This window comes from Mandrillus leucophaeus, unplaced genomic scaffold (genome assembly GCF_000951045.1).
Source record: "Mandrillus leucophaeus isolate KB7577 unplaced genomic scaffold, Mleu.le_1.0 Scaffold1083, whole genome shotgun sequence".
Classification (NCBI taxonomy): Eukaryota; Metazoa; Chordata; class Mammalia; order Primates; family Cercopithecidae; genus Mandrillus; species Mandrillus leucophaeus.
The window spans coordinates 954516-969825 of record NW_012099021.1 but is presented as its reverse complement, the minus strand read 5'-3'; the positions used below and the strand labels follow the sequence as shown (position 1 = coordinate 969825).

The 15310-nt window shown below is 40.1% G+C and overlaps 1 protein-coding gene and 1 long non-coding RNA gene across 5 annotated transcripts in view; one reads left to right on the top strand and one right to left on the bottom strand.

Annotated features, from left to right (window-relative positions):
- The window catches only part of EVA1A (eva-1 homolog A (C. elegans)), a 108875-nt gene that overhangs the window by 53398 nt on the left and 40167 nt on the right, over positions 1-15310 (top strand). The window lies entirely within an intron of this gene.
- Positions 599-15310, bottom strand: part of LOC105544688 — a 20842-nt gene continuing 6130 nt past the window's right edge. Inside the window, exons 2-3 of the long non-coding RNA XR_001006808.1 lie at positions 2434-2565; positions 599-1566 (exon numbers count right to left, since the gene is read on the bottom strand). This is a non-coding gene — a long non-coding RNA (uncharacterized LOC105544688). The remainder of the gene's footprint in view (positions 1567-2433; positions 2566-15310) is intronic.

Here is a 15310-nt window from a genome sequence, read left to right as displayed (position 1 = left end):
GGGCTCGGGAGGCCCCACTGATTAGGCATAGAATGTTGGCAAGTGATTGCCTTTTAAAATACCCTGAATTAAGGATCCACAAGTCTGTCAGCATGGTCTTCCCTATTTGCAATTCTAGAGAAAAAAGCCATACAGGATTCGGTCAGAATTATTCAAGTGCATGTATTGTGGTTGACCAACAGGGCTGAAATTCTTTTTATGCCCAATGTGGTGTGGATGTTGTGATTGACTTCCATTCTATACAGCCATTTCCTGCCAGTCTCTATGATGTTTTTATTTTCCAGTGGACACTTGCAGGGTAGTGTTTCCTGTGGTTCCAGGGATGGGCACTTGCTCTTCACATTTGATATTTTTTCTCAGGATTGCCTCATCTAGCTTCATACTTCTGCAGATGACTCCCAAGCACTTTTAACTATTACCCTGAAGTCACAATATGATTCCAACCTACCTTTCCAAAATTATTCCCCCAAACTTTGTTACATTTCCTATAAACCAGCCAAACTCAAAGTTCTTGGGTCTCCCTACGTCTTCTCTATGAAGGGTGAATCTGATGTAAGGCCCTTATTTTCAAAGAGCTTATCGCCCAATGGAAACATATGAAAAGCACATACTTTTACTCAATGCGAAAGAGTGGCACACAGGGTTGCAGGAGTCCAAAAGAGGGAGTGATTATGCATGCAGGAGAGGATCAGAGAATGTTCTTGCAGGTGGTGATGTGACGTGAACTTTGAAGGGTGGGTAAGACTCGGAAATGCAGTGATGCAGGAAAACACATGCCAAGCAGAGCTAAACCCAGAAGTAGAACCAAGTGGGAAATGAACAGAGAAGAGAGTGGTTCTGTTTGCCTGATGTTGGGCTGTGATGGAAAGGTAGGTTGGTAAGAACTCGTGAAGCGCTTTGATTTACAGACTCACGTTTGAATTTCACTCTAGGCAGTGTGGATCCTTTGGCAATTTTGGAACAGATGAGTGGCATTGTTAGAACACTGTTTCCAAATGCTCAGCCTGGCACCATGTATTAGTCCGTTTTCACACTGTTGATAAAGACATACTAGAGACTGGGCAATTTACAAAAGGAAGAGGTTCATTGAACTTATAGTTCCACGTGGCTGGGGAGGCCTCACAGTCATGGCAGAAGGCAAGGAGGAGCAAGTCACATCTTACGTGGATGGCAGCAGGCAAAGAGCGGGCTTGTGCAGAGAAACTCCCATTTTTAAAATCATCAGATCTCGTGAGACCCATTCACTATTGCAAGAACAGCATGGGAAAGACCCACCCCCATGATTCAATCATCTCCCACCGGGTCCCTCCCATAACACATGGGGATTATGGGAAATACAAGATGAGATTTGGGTGGGGACACAGAGCTGAATCATATCACACCACTATATGAGATGGGGTGGAGGGGGGAAGAAAGGAGAGAAGTTTCTGAATTAGGGGAGTGACAGTGGGGATGGAGGGTTAGAAAGGATAGGAGGTAGGATTTTCAGGGCAAGGGAGAGGAAGGGTCCAGGATGATTCTCAGGTTTGAGCCTGTGTGACTGGAATCCTCAGGATACTATGAACACTGTACAGAAAAGAGGAGGCAGGTGAGCTGGGGGAATGAACTTAGAACATGTTGAACTGGAGGGATCTCTGGGAAGCGCAAGTGGAGACTCCTCCCCCAATAACCTCAGTGTTCTGGACTCCAGGTCAGCACAGTCTAGCTTCCTCCTCCACTCCTCCTAGCTAGGACCAGCCCACCTTGATGCCCAGACTTATCTTACTTGAGGCAGTAAATAACTCAGCAGGTCTCCCTGACCCCCGTGAGGGCATAGAGATTAGGGCATCAATTCTGTGGACTGATCATGAGAACCTCCTTGCCCATCTCCATCTCCTATGTCTTACCTCACAGGACTAGCTTTTGATTATCTCTGAAAATTAGTGGTCCCTTTCTGAGGTTCCAACTCGTATAGTCCCTCTTGGGATAGAAACCTCTCCCCCCAGGCTGGTGCTAGGGCCCTAATATTTATGAACAGAACCTAGAGTCTGAAAACCAGTCTTTAAAAATAACTTCTGAGTTTTCTATCTGTTCCATCAGCCAAGGGGACATTTTGTGGCTGCTGGTTGTTGACAGTTTTAAAACCCTGCAGGTTGGCTCAGCTCTACTGTATGCAAGGCCCAGTCCATCCCCATGCCTGTGTTGTCCTCAGGGAGGGGTCCTGGCCCTCTCTGCACTTCCAGATGCTACCTCACGTTCAACATCACACCATGCCAGTGACTCCCAGGAAGTATGAGATGTCCATCAGGTACACAACACACTCTGCATCTTGTACTCACTCGGGACCTTTGATGAAAGCGTCTTGCATGCTGCTTCCCAGGTTTTGGACAGTCCTGTGGATTCTCACCTTTCTGTCCCTACCTTGGTTGTAGGGAACCATGAATAGATACCCGCCTTTATGTTACACTGGAGTTCTCTGGACTGCAGGTGTTGGTGTCTTCTGTTTTTACTGCTAGCTGCACCTTGATTCTTACAGTGCCATCATCTGATTCCATGGGAGCTTCCTTTGTATTTATAGTTTGGGGACTGCAGAAATAAACCAAAGCTGGAGAGAATCTTAGAGCATCCACAGCCTCCATGACTGACTTAGTTAAACATCTTCAATCACTTTCTTCTCATTCTGAAGACTTCACATAATTAAAACCATGCCCAGCCAAACGCTAAATAAATTTTGCACATGCTGCTTGAATTACTGTGCAAGCTTACCCCAGTGTGGCTTTCTCCGAGATTAATATTTCATGAAAACTATTCCTCTGGGTAGGCTGAAGCCAGCAGCTGTGGAAACTCAACATTTGCTTTATACAATGAAACTTTAGGACAGGCCTGCTTTTCACATTTCTCAGATGTGCTGCTCATTTGGAAAAAATAAGTACTCTTGGCAAAGTCTACATGGCATGAGCCCCAGCTTGTGCTTCCGTCTATTCAGATATGAAATGATGAGAAAATGTGGCTCTAAATGTCATCATGCGACATTGGCACTGAAAAATAATAATTGCCATTTCTTGAGCACCTATTACTCTGTGCCAGGTATCTTACAAGCCCTGCATCCTCACAAACACCCTGTGAGTGGGCCACACCTAGGTGTGTCTAGCTTCTGATTCCTGCTCTGCCCTTGATAGCAGGGGCTGACCTGGAAGGCTGTCTTCCCCAAGCTCCATATCTATGACTTCCTGCTAGAGGAAAGTTGCTGCACCCTTGGAAGTTTGCAAGGTAGTGAAAAGAGGAAACCAGATAATTTCTTCCCTCTCTCCCATCTTAAATCATCCTTGCCAGCAGTGTCTGCATCTCCTCTATGGCTCCAGCTCCCACTATTTGTGTCCTCCATGGTTCCTGATTCTTCCTGGTGACTCTGGCTCCTGGGCTCTGGCAACATTGCCTCCTACCTTTATGCCTTCAATTACGCACTGCTTACTATTGCTAATATCTGATTTTTTCATGACCCCATCCCAAGACCTTACTCCAACTAATTTTATCTTTTTAAAGTCAAACTTAATTTTCTTTATTTTTCATTTTTTAAAATTGTTTAATTTTTTACTTTTCACATTTTGCCTGATCCTTAGTAAGTATGCAAGGTTATATGAACTTAGGAAGATCTTTATACTCTTGACTGTCTATCGCAATAATCTTCAAATCTCAGCTTTTCTATCACCTATAACCTATATTTCTATCTTCACCACTGCCACCAATTCCTTGCATTAAATTCCTTCTGTTGGAAATACTGAAGCAGTGTCTATTTCTTTACTTAGATGCTGATTGATGGATTGAGGTGGGAATCATTAGCCTTGTTTTAAAGATGAGGAAATGGGAGGTCGGGGAGGTTAACTAACTTGTCTAGTCTTAAAAATAGGGCATGGTGGAGCTTGGGTTTAAACCCATGCTTAGTTAGTCCTGAAGCTTGTGCATTTTCTTGTACGTCAGCCTGTGTTCTGTTTACTGGCAGCACACCAAGTTTAATTTCATGTGTGTAATCCCTTCGTATTCCGGAAAAAGAAAACTCTCATAATTTTCTTTAGGATTTCCCAAGATAAAACATTTTCTGTCCCTTCAGCTGTTCCTCATGAGAAAGAGGATATTTCCCCTAATATACTGGTTGAACTTTTAGATCAATATTTCTCAAGATTTAATGGCAGATTATGATTCAGGAGGATGGTTATGCATTAAAATGTATTTTTAATTAGACTTTTTTTGGAGATAATTTTAAATTTATACATAGTCACAAGAAATAATGCAGAGTTCCCATGTTCCATTTAACTAGTTTCCCCAATGATGACATCATGCAAAACTGTAGTACAATATCACAACCAGGATGTCGACATTGATAGAGTCAAGATACAGAACATTTGCATCATCATAAGGATTTCTCATGTTGCTATTTTTTAGCTACGATAACTTTCTTTCTCACCCCAGTCCTTCCTTAACCTCTGAAAACTACTAATTTATTCCCTATTTCTGTAATTTTGTCATTTCAAGAATATTGTATAAATGAAATCATACAATATGCAACCTTTTGGGATTGGGTTTTTAAATTCAGAATAATCCTCTGGAATTGCCTTGTGTATCAACAGTTTGTTCTTTTTTTGTTGCTGAGTAGTATTACATGGTATAGAGGTACTACAGTTTGTTTAAACATTTACTCTTTGAGGGACATATGAATTGTTTCCAGTTTTGGGCTATTGCGAATATAGCTACTATAAATATTCATGTACCCAATCACAAAAGGTTGCATATTGTGATCTCATTTATGCAACATGGCTGTCATTGACCAAAACTTCATTAATGTGATGCAGGACTGTATTTCATTCTTTAAGCAACAGTAAATGGTGTTATATTTTTTAACTTTAGTGTTCACTCTTAGTTTATGGAAATACAGTTGATTTTTTATAAGTTTGTGTTGCCTGCAACCTCGCTGAACTCACTAGTTTTATTTTATTTTAAATTTTTTTGTGGGGGATTGAGTCTCGCTCTGTCACCCAGGCTGGAGTGCAGTGGTGCGATCTTGGCTCCCAGTGGTGCGATCTTGGCTCCCAGTGGTGCAACCTCCACCTTCCAGGTTCGAGTAGTTCTCCTGTCTCAGCCTCCAGAGGAACTGGGACTACAGGCGCATGCCACCATGCCCAACTAACTTTCATATTTTTAGTAGAGACAGGGTTTCACCATATTGGTCAGGCTGGTCTCGAACTCCTGACCTTAGGTGATCCACCTGCCTCAGTCTCCTGAAGTGCTGGGATTACAGGTGTGAGCCACCATGCCCCACTGAACTCACTAGTTTTAAGAGGTGTATTAGTCTGTTTTGCAGAAGGAACATCTGAGGCTGGGTAATATAAAGAAAAGATGTTTATTTGGCTCATCATTCTGCAGACTGTACAAGCATAGCATCAGCATCTGCTTGGCTTCTGGTGAGGCCTCAGGAAGCTTTTACTCATAGCAGAAGACTAAGGGACAGAAGTCATGTTATATCGTAAGAAGGAGCAAGAGAGATGCTAGGCTATTTTAAACAGTCAGCTCTTGCATAAACTAATAGAATGAGAATTCACTCATTACCACAAGGGCAACACCAAGCCATTCATGAGGGATCCATCTCCATGATCCAAACACCTCCCACTAGGTCCCACCTGTAACATTGGAGAACACATTTTAACATGACATTTGGAAGGAAAAATGTCCAGGTCATACCTGGAGGTTTTTTGGGTAGATTCCTTGGGATCTCTATAGACAGCCATATCACTTGCAAATGGGGACAGTTTTATTTCTTTCTTTCTCATCCGTGTGTCTTTTAGTTCCTTTTCTTGCCTCAATGTAATGGTTAGAACTTACAGTGCTATGTTGATTTAAGAGTGGGGAGGGTGGGCATCTTTACCTAGTTTCTGATCTTGACGAGTAAACATTGAGTATCTCATCATGAAGCATAATGTTAGCTATAGGTCTTTTGTAGATGCTCTTTATCAAGTTGAGGCAATTCCTCTCTATTCATATTTTTCTTTTTTTTTTTTTTTTTTTTCGCTGTGCTCCCAGGCTGGAGTGCTGTGGCCCGATCTCAGCTCACTGCAAGCTCCGCCTCCCGGGTTCATGCCATTCTCCCGCCTCAGCCTCCCAAGTAGCTGAGACTACAGGCGCCCGCCACCACGCCCGGCTAGTTTTTTGTATTTTTAGTAGAGACGGGGTTTCACCATGTTAGCCAGGATAGTCTCGATCTCCTGACCTCGTGATCCACCCGCCTCGGCCTCCCAAAGTGCTGGGATTACAGGCTTGAGCCACCGCGCCCGGCCTCTATTCATATTTTTCTGAGAATTTTTTAAAAATCATGAATGGGTGTTGAATTTTTGAAAAAAATTTTCTGCATCAATTAACATGACTTTTCTTCTTTAGCCTATTACTAATGGCAGATTACATCAATTGATTTTTGAATAAGCCTTGCATTTTTGAAATAAGCCCCATATAGTCATGTCATAAAAAGTCACTGAAAAAAATCCTTTTTATATGTTGCTGAATTCTATTTGCTAATATCGTGCTAAGGATTTTTTTATTGTATCTATGTTCGTGATGGTTTTGAGTTTTCTTTTTTTGCACTATCTTTATCTGGAGTTGGTATCTGTGTAATGCTAGCTTCATGAAATGCATTGGGAAGTATCCCCCTCTTCTCTGATTTTCTGGAAGAGATTTTGTAGAAGTCCTGTTAATTCTTCTTTAAACATTTGTTAGAATTTTCTAGTGAAACCATCTAGGCCTGAAGATTTTTTTTTTGGGGGGGGGTGTAAGTTTTAAAATTACGAATTCAATTCTTTAATAGCTATGGGGCTATTCAAATTATCTCTGTCATATTGGATGAGTTGTGGTACTTTGTGTTTTTCAAGGAACTGGTTCATTTTGTCTGAATTGTCAAACTTATGTGTGTAGGAGTTGTTCCTAGTATTTCCTTACTATTTTGTTATCTGCAGGGTCTGTTAGTGATATCTACTGTTTTGTTTTTGACATTGGTAATTTGTGACTTCTTTCTTTTTTGGTCAGTCTTGCTAAAGGTTTGTCGATTTTATAGTTTTTTTTTTTTTCAAAGACCCTCTGGTAATTTTCTTTGCTCTAAAGTCTATTTTATAAACTTAATACATATCAATTTAGACTCGTTTTCTTTTGGTTAATGGTTGCATAATATAAGATTTTGATCCCTTTCTTTAAACCTGACAATATTGTTTTTGTGTTTTGTTTTATTTTAGGGGGGGGTTGCTTTTTTTTGTTTTTAAGACAGGGTCTTGCTCTGTTGCCAGGCTGGAGTGCAGTGGCATGCTCTCAGCTCGTTGCAACCCCTGCCACCTGGGCTCAAGCCATCCTCCCCGCTCAGCCTCCTGAGTAGCTGGGACTACAGATGTGCATTACCATGCCTGGCTAATTTTTGTATTTTTTGTAGAGACGGGGTTTCGCCATGTTGCCCAGGCTGGTCTCTAACTCCTGGGCTCAAGCAATCTGCCCGCCTTGGCTATAAAAACCATGTCCCAACTATACACTGTAAGAAACTAACTTCATATATAACAATACTGGCAGTGGCTGGGTGTGGTGCCAGTAATCCTAGCACTGAGAAAATAATCAAAGAAAGGTTTTTTATAATTTCTTATAGTGTATAGTTGGGACATCATTTTAAAAAACATTTTATTTCAATAGCTTTAGAGGTACAAGTATCTTTTGGTTACATGGATGAATCATACAGTGGTAAAGTCTAGGATTTTAGTGTATCCATCACCTGAATAGTGTGTATTGTACCCAGTGGTAGGTTTTCATCTCTCACTCCCTCTACCCTTCCCCATTCTGAGTCTCCACTGTCTATTATACCACTGTATACCTTTGTGTACCCATAGCTTAGTTCCTACTTGTAAGTGAGAACACACGGTATCTGGTTTTCCATTCCTGAGTTATTTCACTTAGAATAATGGCCTCCAGTTCTATCCAAGTTACTGCAAAAGACATTATTTTATTCTTTTTATGGCATTCAACTGATGAATGAATTACATACACACCACACTTTATTTATTCATTGGTTGATGGTACTTAGGTTGATTCCATATCTTGCAATTGTGAATTGTGCTGCAGTAAACATATGTGTGCAAGTGTCTTTTTATATAATGATCTCTTTTCCTCCGGGTAGATACCCAGTAGTGGGATTGCTTCATCAAATGGTAGATCTACTTTTAGTTATTTGAAAAAACTCCATATGGCTTTCCATAGAGGTTGTTCTAATTTACCCTCCCATCAGCAGTGTATAAACAAGTTTCCTTTTTTTTTTTTTTTTTGCCATATCTATGCCATCTATTGCTTCTTGACTTTTTAATAATGGCCATTCCAGTGAGGATAAGTGATATCTCATTGTGAGTTTAATTTGCATTTCGCTGATGATAAGTGATGTTGAGCATTTTTTCATATATTTGTTGGCCATTTGTATATCCTCTTTTGAGAAATTTCTATTTATATCATTTGCCCACTTTTTAATGGGATTTTTTTTCTTGCTGATTTGTTTGACTTGGAGATTCTGGACTGATCTTTGACAAGGCACAAAAAAATATAAACTAGGGAAAGGATACCCTATTCAGTGGATAGTGCTGGGAAAATTGGATAGTCACATGTAAAAGAATTAAACTGGATCCCTCTCTCTCACCATATACAAAAATTAAGTCAAGATGGATTAAAGACTTAAATATAATATCTGAAACCATAAGAATGCTAAAAGAAAACCTAGGAAAACTCTTTTAGACATTGACTGAGGCAAAGAATCTGTGACTAAGACCCCAAAAGCAGGTGCAACAGAAACAAAAGAAAGAAATGGGACCCAATTAAACTAAACAGCTTCCGCAGAGCAAAAGAAGTATTAACAGAGTAACAAACAACCTACAGAATGAGAGAAAATATTTGCAAACTATGCATCCGACAAAGGGTCATTTTTAAAATCCACTTTGCCAATAGCTATCTTTAATTGGTATGCTCAGATTATTTACACTTAATGTCAGTATTAAGATGTTAGGGCTGACGTCTGCCATTTTGTCTTTTGTCTTCTGTTTTTTGTTTGTTTGTTTCTCTGTTTTCTTTTTTTTAGTTACTTGAACATTGTTTTAGAATCCCATTTTGATTTGTTTGTAGTGTTTTTAAATGTATTTCTTCATACAGTTTTTCTAGTGGTTGTTTTATATATATATATATATATATGGCTATTTACCGTCTGCTGGTGCCATTTCACCAGTTTGGGTGAAACATAAAAACCTTACCCTGCTTTGCTTCCCTTTGCCCTACTCCAAAGTGTGTCTTAAATATTTCCTTTACATACATTAATTTTTCATTTTAACTTAATTTTATTTTATTTTTGAGACAAGGTCTCTCTCTGCTGCCCAAACTGGAGTGCAGTGGCACAATCATAGCTCACTGCAGGCTCGAATTCTTGGGCTTAAGCAATCTTACTGCCTCGGAGTAGCTGAGACTGTAGGCATTTGCCACCATGCCCTGCTAAGTGTTTTTTTTAAATTATTGGGAGGCCGAGGCGGGCGGATCACGAGGTCAAGAGATGGAGACCATCGTGGCTAACACGGTGAAACCCCGTCTCTGCTAAAAATACAAAAAAATTAGCCGGGCGTGGTGGCGGCGCCTACAGTCCCAGCTACTCTACTCGGGAGGCTGAGGCAGGAGAATGGCGTGAACCCGGGAGGCGGAGCTTGCAGTGAGCCGAGATCGCCCCATTGCACTCAAGCCTGGGCGACAGAGTGAGACTCCCGTCTAAAATAAAATAAAATAAAATAAAATAATAATTATTATTTTTTTAGAGATTGGGATCTCACCATGTTGCCCAGGCTGGTCGAAATTCCTGGTATCAAGTGACCCTCCTGACTTTGCCTCCCGAATCGCTGGGATTACAGGTGTGAGTAACTGTGCCTGGCCGCCTTTACATACATTCAGAACCACATCAGAAAGTGTCAACATTTTTGCTTCAACTGTTAAATACAATTTAGAAAACTCATGAGGAAAAAGAAAGCCTACTGTATTTACCTATATTTGTGCTTTCTTCTTGATATTTCATGATATCTTTAAAAAATTCTTTCCGTTTAGAGGACTTTAGTAATTCTTTTTGGGTAGGTCTGCTGGTGACAAATTCTCTTAGTTTTCCTTCATTGGAGAATGTCTGGTTTCCCCTACATCTTGAAGGGGAGTTTTGCTGGGTATTGATTCTGGATTCACAGTTCATTTCTTTCAGCCCCTGAAATATATATTGTGCTACTTACTGCCTTTTGACTTCCATGGTTTCCAATGAGAAACCCTCTGTGTTCTGAATTGTTTTTTCCCTGTAGCTAAGACGTCATTTTTCTCAGGCAGCTTTCAATTTTTTTTTTTTGTCTTTGGTTTTCTTTTCTTCTTCTTCTTCCTCTTCCTCTTCCTCTTCCTCTTCCTCTTCCTCTCCTTCTCCTTCTCCTTCTCCTTCTCCTTCTTCTTCTCAAGGTCTCACTCTGTGTCACTCAGGCTATAGTGCAGTGGGGCAATCTCGATTTACTGCAGTCTCGACCTCCGAGGCTCAAGTGATCCTCCCACCTCAGCCTCCTGAGTAGCTGGGACCCACAGGTGCATGCCACCATACCCAGCTAATTTTTGTATTTTTAGTAAAGACGGGGTTTTGCCATATTACGTAGGCTGGTCTGAAACACCTGAGCTCAAGTAACCTGCCCACCCTGGCTTCCCAAAGTGCTGGGATTACAGGCTTGAGCCACCACACCCAGCCTCTTTAGTCTTTAGTTTTCAAAAGTTAAATTACAGTGTGTCTTCACATGGATTTCTTTGGATTTATTCCATTTGAGATTTGCTCAGCTTCTTGAATCTATAAGTTTATGTTTCTTGACAAATTTGGTTTTTTAAAAGTCATTATTTCTTTGATTACTTTCTCAGTTCCTCTTCATCCTTCTTTCATTCTGGAGCTCCAGTGACACAAATGTTAGGTCTTTTGTAATAATCTCACAAATCCCTAAGACTCTGTTCATTTTTTTTCCAGTCTGTTTTCTCTCTGTAGTTCAACTAAGTAATTTCTATTATTCTGTCTTTCAGATCACTTATTGTTTCCTCTGCCTCCTCCATTTACCATCGAGCCCATCTATTTATTTTGAGCCTTTTATTTTGGTTATTTTTTTTTTTTTAGTGTGTGGAATGTACTTAATAAATGTTGGCTTTTATTATTGTTGTTAATAAAAATAAACATGACGTTTTCTTTTAATTACCAGACCTACAATACCAAGTTTTACTCACATAAACACTGGCTGTGTTACAAGTATCTCCTTATTCAGTTCCTTTATTTCTTTAGTTCTTTTCATATGCCAGGTGTCCTATCCTTTCTTTATTTAAACATTTTTTTTTTATTTCAATAGTTTTTGGGGAACAGGTGCTGTTTAATTACACGGATAAGCTCTTTTTTTTCTTTTTTTCTTTTTCTTTTTTTTTTTTTTGAGGCGGAGTCTCGCTCTGTCGCCCAGACAGGAGTGCAGCTGCCTGATCTCGGCTCACTGCAAGCTCTGCCTCCTGGGTTCACGCCATTCTCCTGCCTCAGCCTCCCGAGTAGCTGGGACTACAGGCGCCCGCCACCACGCCTGGCTAATTTTTTTGGATTTTTAGTAGAGACGGGGTTTCACCGTGTTAGCCAGGATGGTCGCGATCTTGTGACCTCGTGATCTGCCCGCCTCGGCCTCCCAAAGTGCTGGGATTACAGGCGTGAGCTACCATGTGCGGCCATTACATGAATAAGTTTTAGTTTTTTAATGGTGATTTCTGAGATTTTGGTGAAAGTATCACCCAAGCAGTGTACACTGTACCCAATGTATAGTCTTTTACCCTTTACCCTCCTCCCAGCCTTCCCTGAAGTCCCCAAACTGCACTGTATTATTCTTATGCCTTTGCATCCTCATAAGCTTAGCTCTCACTTAAAAGTGAGAACATACAATGTGTGGTTTTCTATTCCTGAGTTACTTCACTTAGAATAATGGTCTCCAACTCGATCCATCATATATGGAATACTATTTATATATTTTTATATATATAGCATGTGTGTGTGTGTGTGTATATATATATATAAAACTACATATTCTTTATCCACTCGTTGATTGATGAGCATTTGGGCTGGTTCCATATTTTTGCAGTTACGAATTGTGCTGCTACAAACATTCATGTGCAAGTGTCTTTTCCATATAATGACTTATTTTCCACTGAGTGGATACTCAGTAGTGAGATTGCTGGATCAAATGGCAGATCTGCTTTTCATTCTTTAAGGAATCTCTGTACTGTTGTATAGTGGTTGTACTGGTTTACATTCCCACCAGTAGTGTATAAATGTTCTCATTTCACCACATCCGTGCCAACATCTATTAGTTTTTGATTTTTAAATTATGGCTATTCTTGCAGGAGTAAAGTGAATACTCCTTGTTTAGGTATATTCCTAAGTACTTTATTTTTGTTTTTGCAGCTATTGTAAAGTTGGTTGAGTTCTTGATTTGATTCTCAGCTTAGTCACTCTTGGTGTATAGCAGTGTTATTGATTTGTATACATTGATTTTGTATCCTGAAACCTTACTGAATTCATTTATCAGTTCTAGGATCTTTTTGGATGAGTCCTGAGGGTTTTCCAGGTATATGATAATATCGTCATCAAACAGTGACCATTTGACTTCTTCTTTACCAATTTGAATGTCCTTTATTTCTTTCTCTTGTCTGATTGCTCTGAGTAGGACTTCCAGTACTATGTTTAATTGAAGTGGTGAAAGCGGGCATTTTTGTCTTGTTTCAGTTCTCAGGGGAATGCTTTCAATTTTTCCCCATTCAGTATAATATTGGCTGTGGATTTGTCATAGATGGCTTTTATTACCTTAAGGTATGTCCCTACCATGCTGATTTTCTTGAGGGTTTTAATCATAAAGGGATGCTAGATTTTGTCAGATGTTTTTGTCTGCACCTATTGAGATGATCATATAATTTCTGTTTTCAATTCTGTTTATGTGATGTTTCACATTTATTGACCTGTGTATGTTAAACTATCCCTGCATCCCTGGTATAAAACTCACTTGATCATGGTGTATTATTATTATTATTTTTGATATGCTGTTGGATTCAGTTAGCTAGTATTTTGTTGAGGGTTTTTGCATCTGTGTTCTTCAGGCATATTGATCTGTAGTTTTCTATTTTGTTATGCCTTTTCCTGGTTTTGGTATTAGGCTGATAGTAGCTTCATAGAATGATTTCAGAAGGATTCTCTCTTTCTCTATCTTTTGGAATAGTTTTAGCAATATTGGTACCAATTCTTCTTTGAACGCCTGGTAGAATTCAGCTGCGAATCCATCTGGTCCTGTATTTTTTTTTTTTTTTTATTGGCAACTTTTTTGTTTCTGTTTCAATCTTGCTACTTGTTATTGATCTATTCAGAGTTTCTATTTCTACCTGGTTTAATCCAGGAGGGCTGTATATTTCCAGGAATTTACCCATCCCCTCTAGATTTTCTAGTCTGTGCGCATAAAAGTGTTCATTGTAGCCTTGAATGATCCTTTGTATTTCTGTTGTATCAGTTGTAATATCTTCTGTTTCTTTTCCAATTGAGTTTATGTGGATTGTCTCTCTTTTCTTGGTTAATCTCATGAATGGTCTAACAATTTTGTTTATCTTTTCAAATAACCAGCTTTTTGTTTCATTTATATTTTGTATTGTTTTTTGTTTATTTCAATTTCATTTAGTTCTATTGCAATCCTTGTTATTTCTTTTCATCTCCTATGTTTTGGGTTTAGTTTGTTCTTGTTTCTCTAGTTCCTTGAGGTGTGACCTTAGATGGTCTATTTGAGCTCTTTCAGATTTTTTGATGTAGGCATTTAATGCTGTGAAATTTCCTGTTAGCACCACTTTTGCTGTATCCCAGAGGTTGTGATAGATTGTTTCGTTATTATTCAGTTCAGACAATTTTTAAATTTCCATCTTTATTTCATTGTTGACCCAAAGATCATTTAGGAGCTGATTACTTAATTTCCATATACTTGCATGGTTTTGAGGGTTCCTTTTGGAGTTGATTTCCAGTTTTATTCCACTGTGGTCTGAGAGAGTAGTCAATATAATTTTGATTTTCTTAAATTAATTGAGACTTGTTTTGTGGTCTAGTGTATCTTGGAGAATGTTCTGTGTGCTGATGAATAGAATGTATATTCTGCTGTTGTTGGGCAGAATATTCTGTAAATATCTGTTAAGTTCATTTGTTCTAGGGTATAGTTTAAGCCCATTGTTTCTTTGTTGATATTCTGTCTTGATGACCTGTCTAGTGCTGTCAGTGGGGTATTGAAGTTCCCCACTATTATTATGTTGCTGTCTATCTCATTTCTTAGGTCAAGTGGTAATTGTTTTATAAATTTGGGATCTCCAGTGTTAGGTGCATATATATTTAAGGTTAGGGCTAGGGTTAGGGTTTGCTGAGCTGCCAGGCTCCAGGCTGGTACCGGGAAGTGTCTGCAAAGAGTTCTGTGATGCGATCTATCTTCAGGTCTGTCAGCCATGGATACCACCACCTGTTCTGGTGGAGGTAGCAGGAGAATGAAGTGGATTCTGTGAGAGTCCTTGGTTATTGTTTTGTTTAGTGCATTCGTTTTCTTAAATACTGGTTATGCTTATAACGAAGTTGTCACATAGACAGATTCAAGACCTCTGGTTAGCCAGGATATTACGGATAGTGAAATTAGCTGTTGTTTTCTCCTTTCTTGGAGCAGGTTGGTTCCGTAATGAGTTGCTGTAATGGCTTGAGTTGGTTGTCCTCCAGCCAGGAGGTGACGCTTTAAAGAGAGCATCAGCTGTAGTAATATTGGGGGATGCAAGCTTGCCCTAAGGTCAGTGGGATAACTATTCAGGTTTCTCAGGCACTGGCGGGGGTGGGGGGGCTATAGAGCTCCTGCAAGTTTATGTCTTTTGTCTTCAGCTACCAAGGTGGGTAGAAAAAGACCATCACGTGGGAGTAGGGCTAGGTGTGCCTGAGCTCAGACTCTTCTTGGGTGGTGCCTGCAGAGACCCCTTGGGGGGACGGGGCAGTGGTTCTCAGGCCAATGGAGTTGTGTTCCAAGGAGGATTATGGCTGCTTCCGGTGCTTCGTACAGATTGCCAGGGAAGTGGGGGAAAGCTGGCAGTGACAGACCTTACCCAGCTCCCACACAGCCAGCAAGGCCAGTCTTAGTCCTGCCAACAACCAACAGAGCTGAATTTGTTTACAGGCCTCTGGTGCACAGGGCTGAGATCTTGCCCCAGGCTGCAA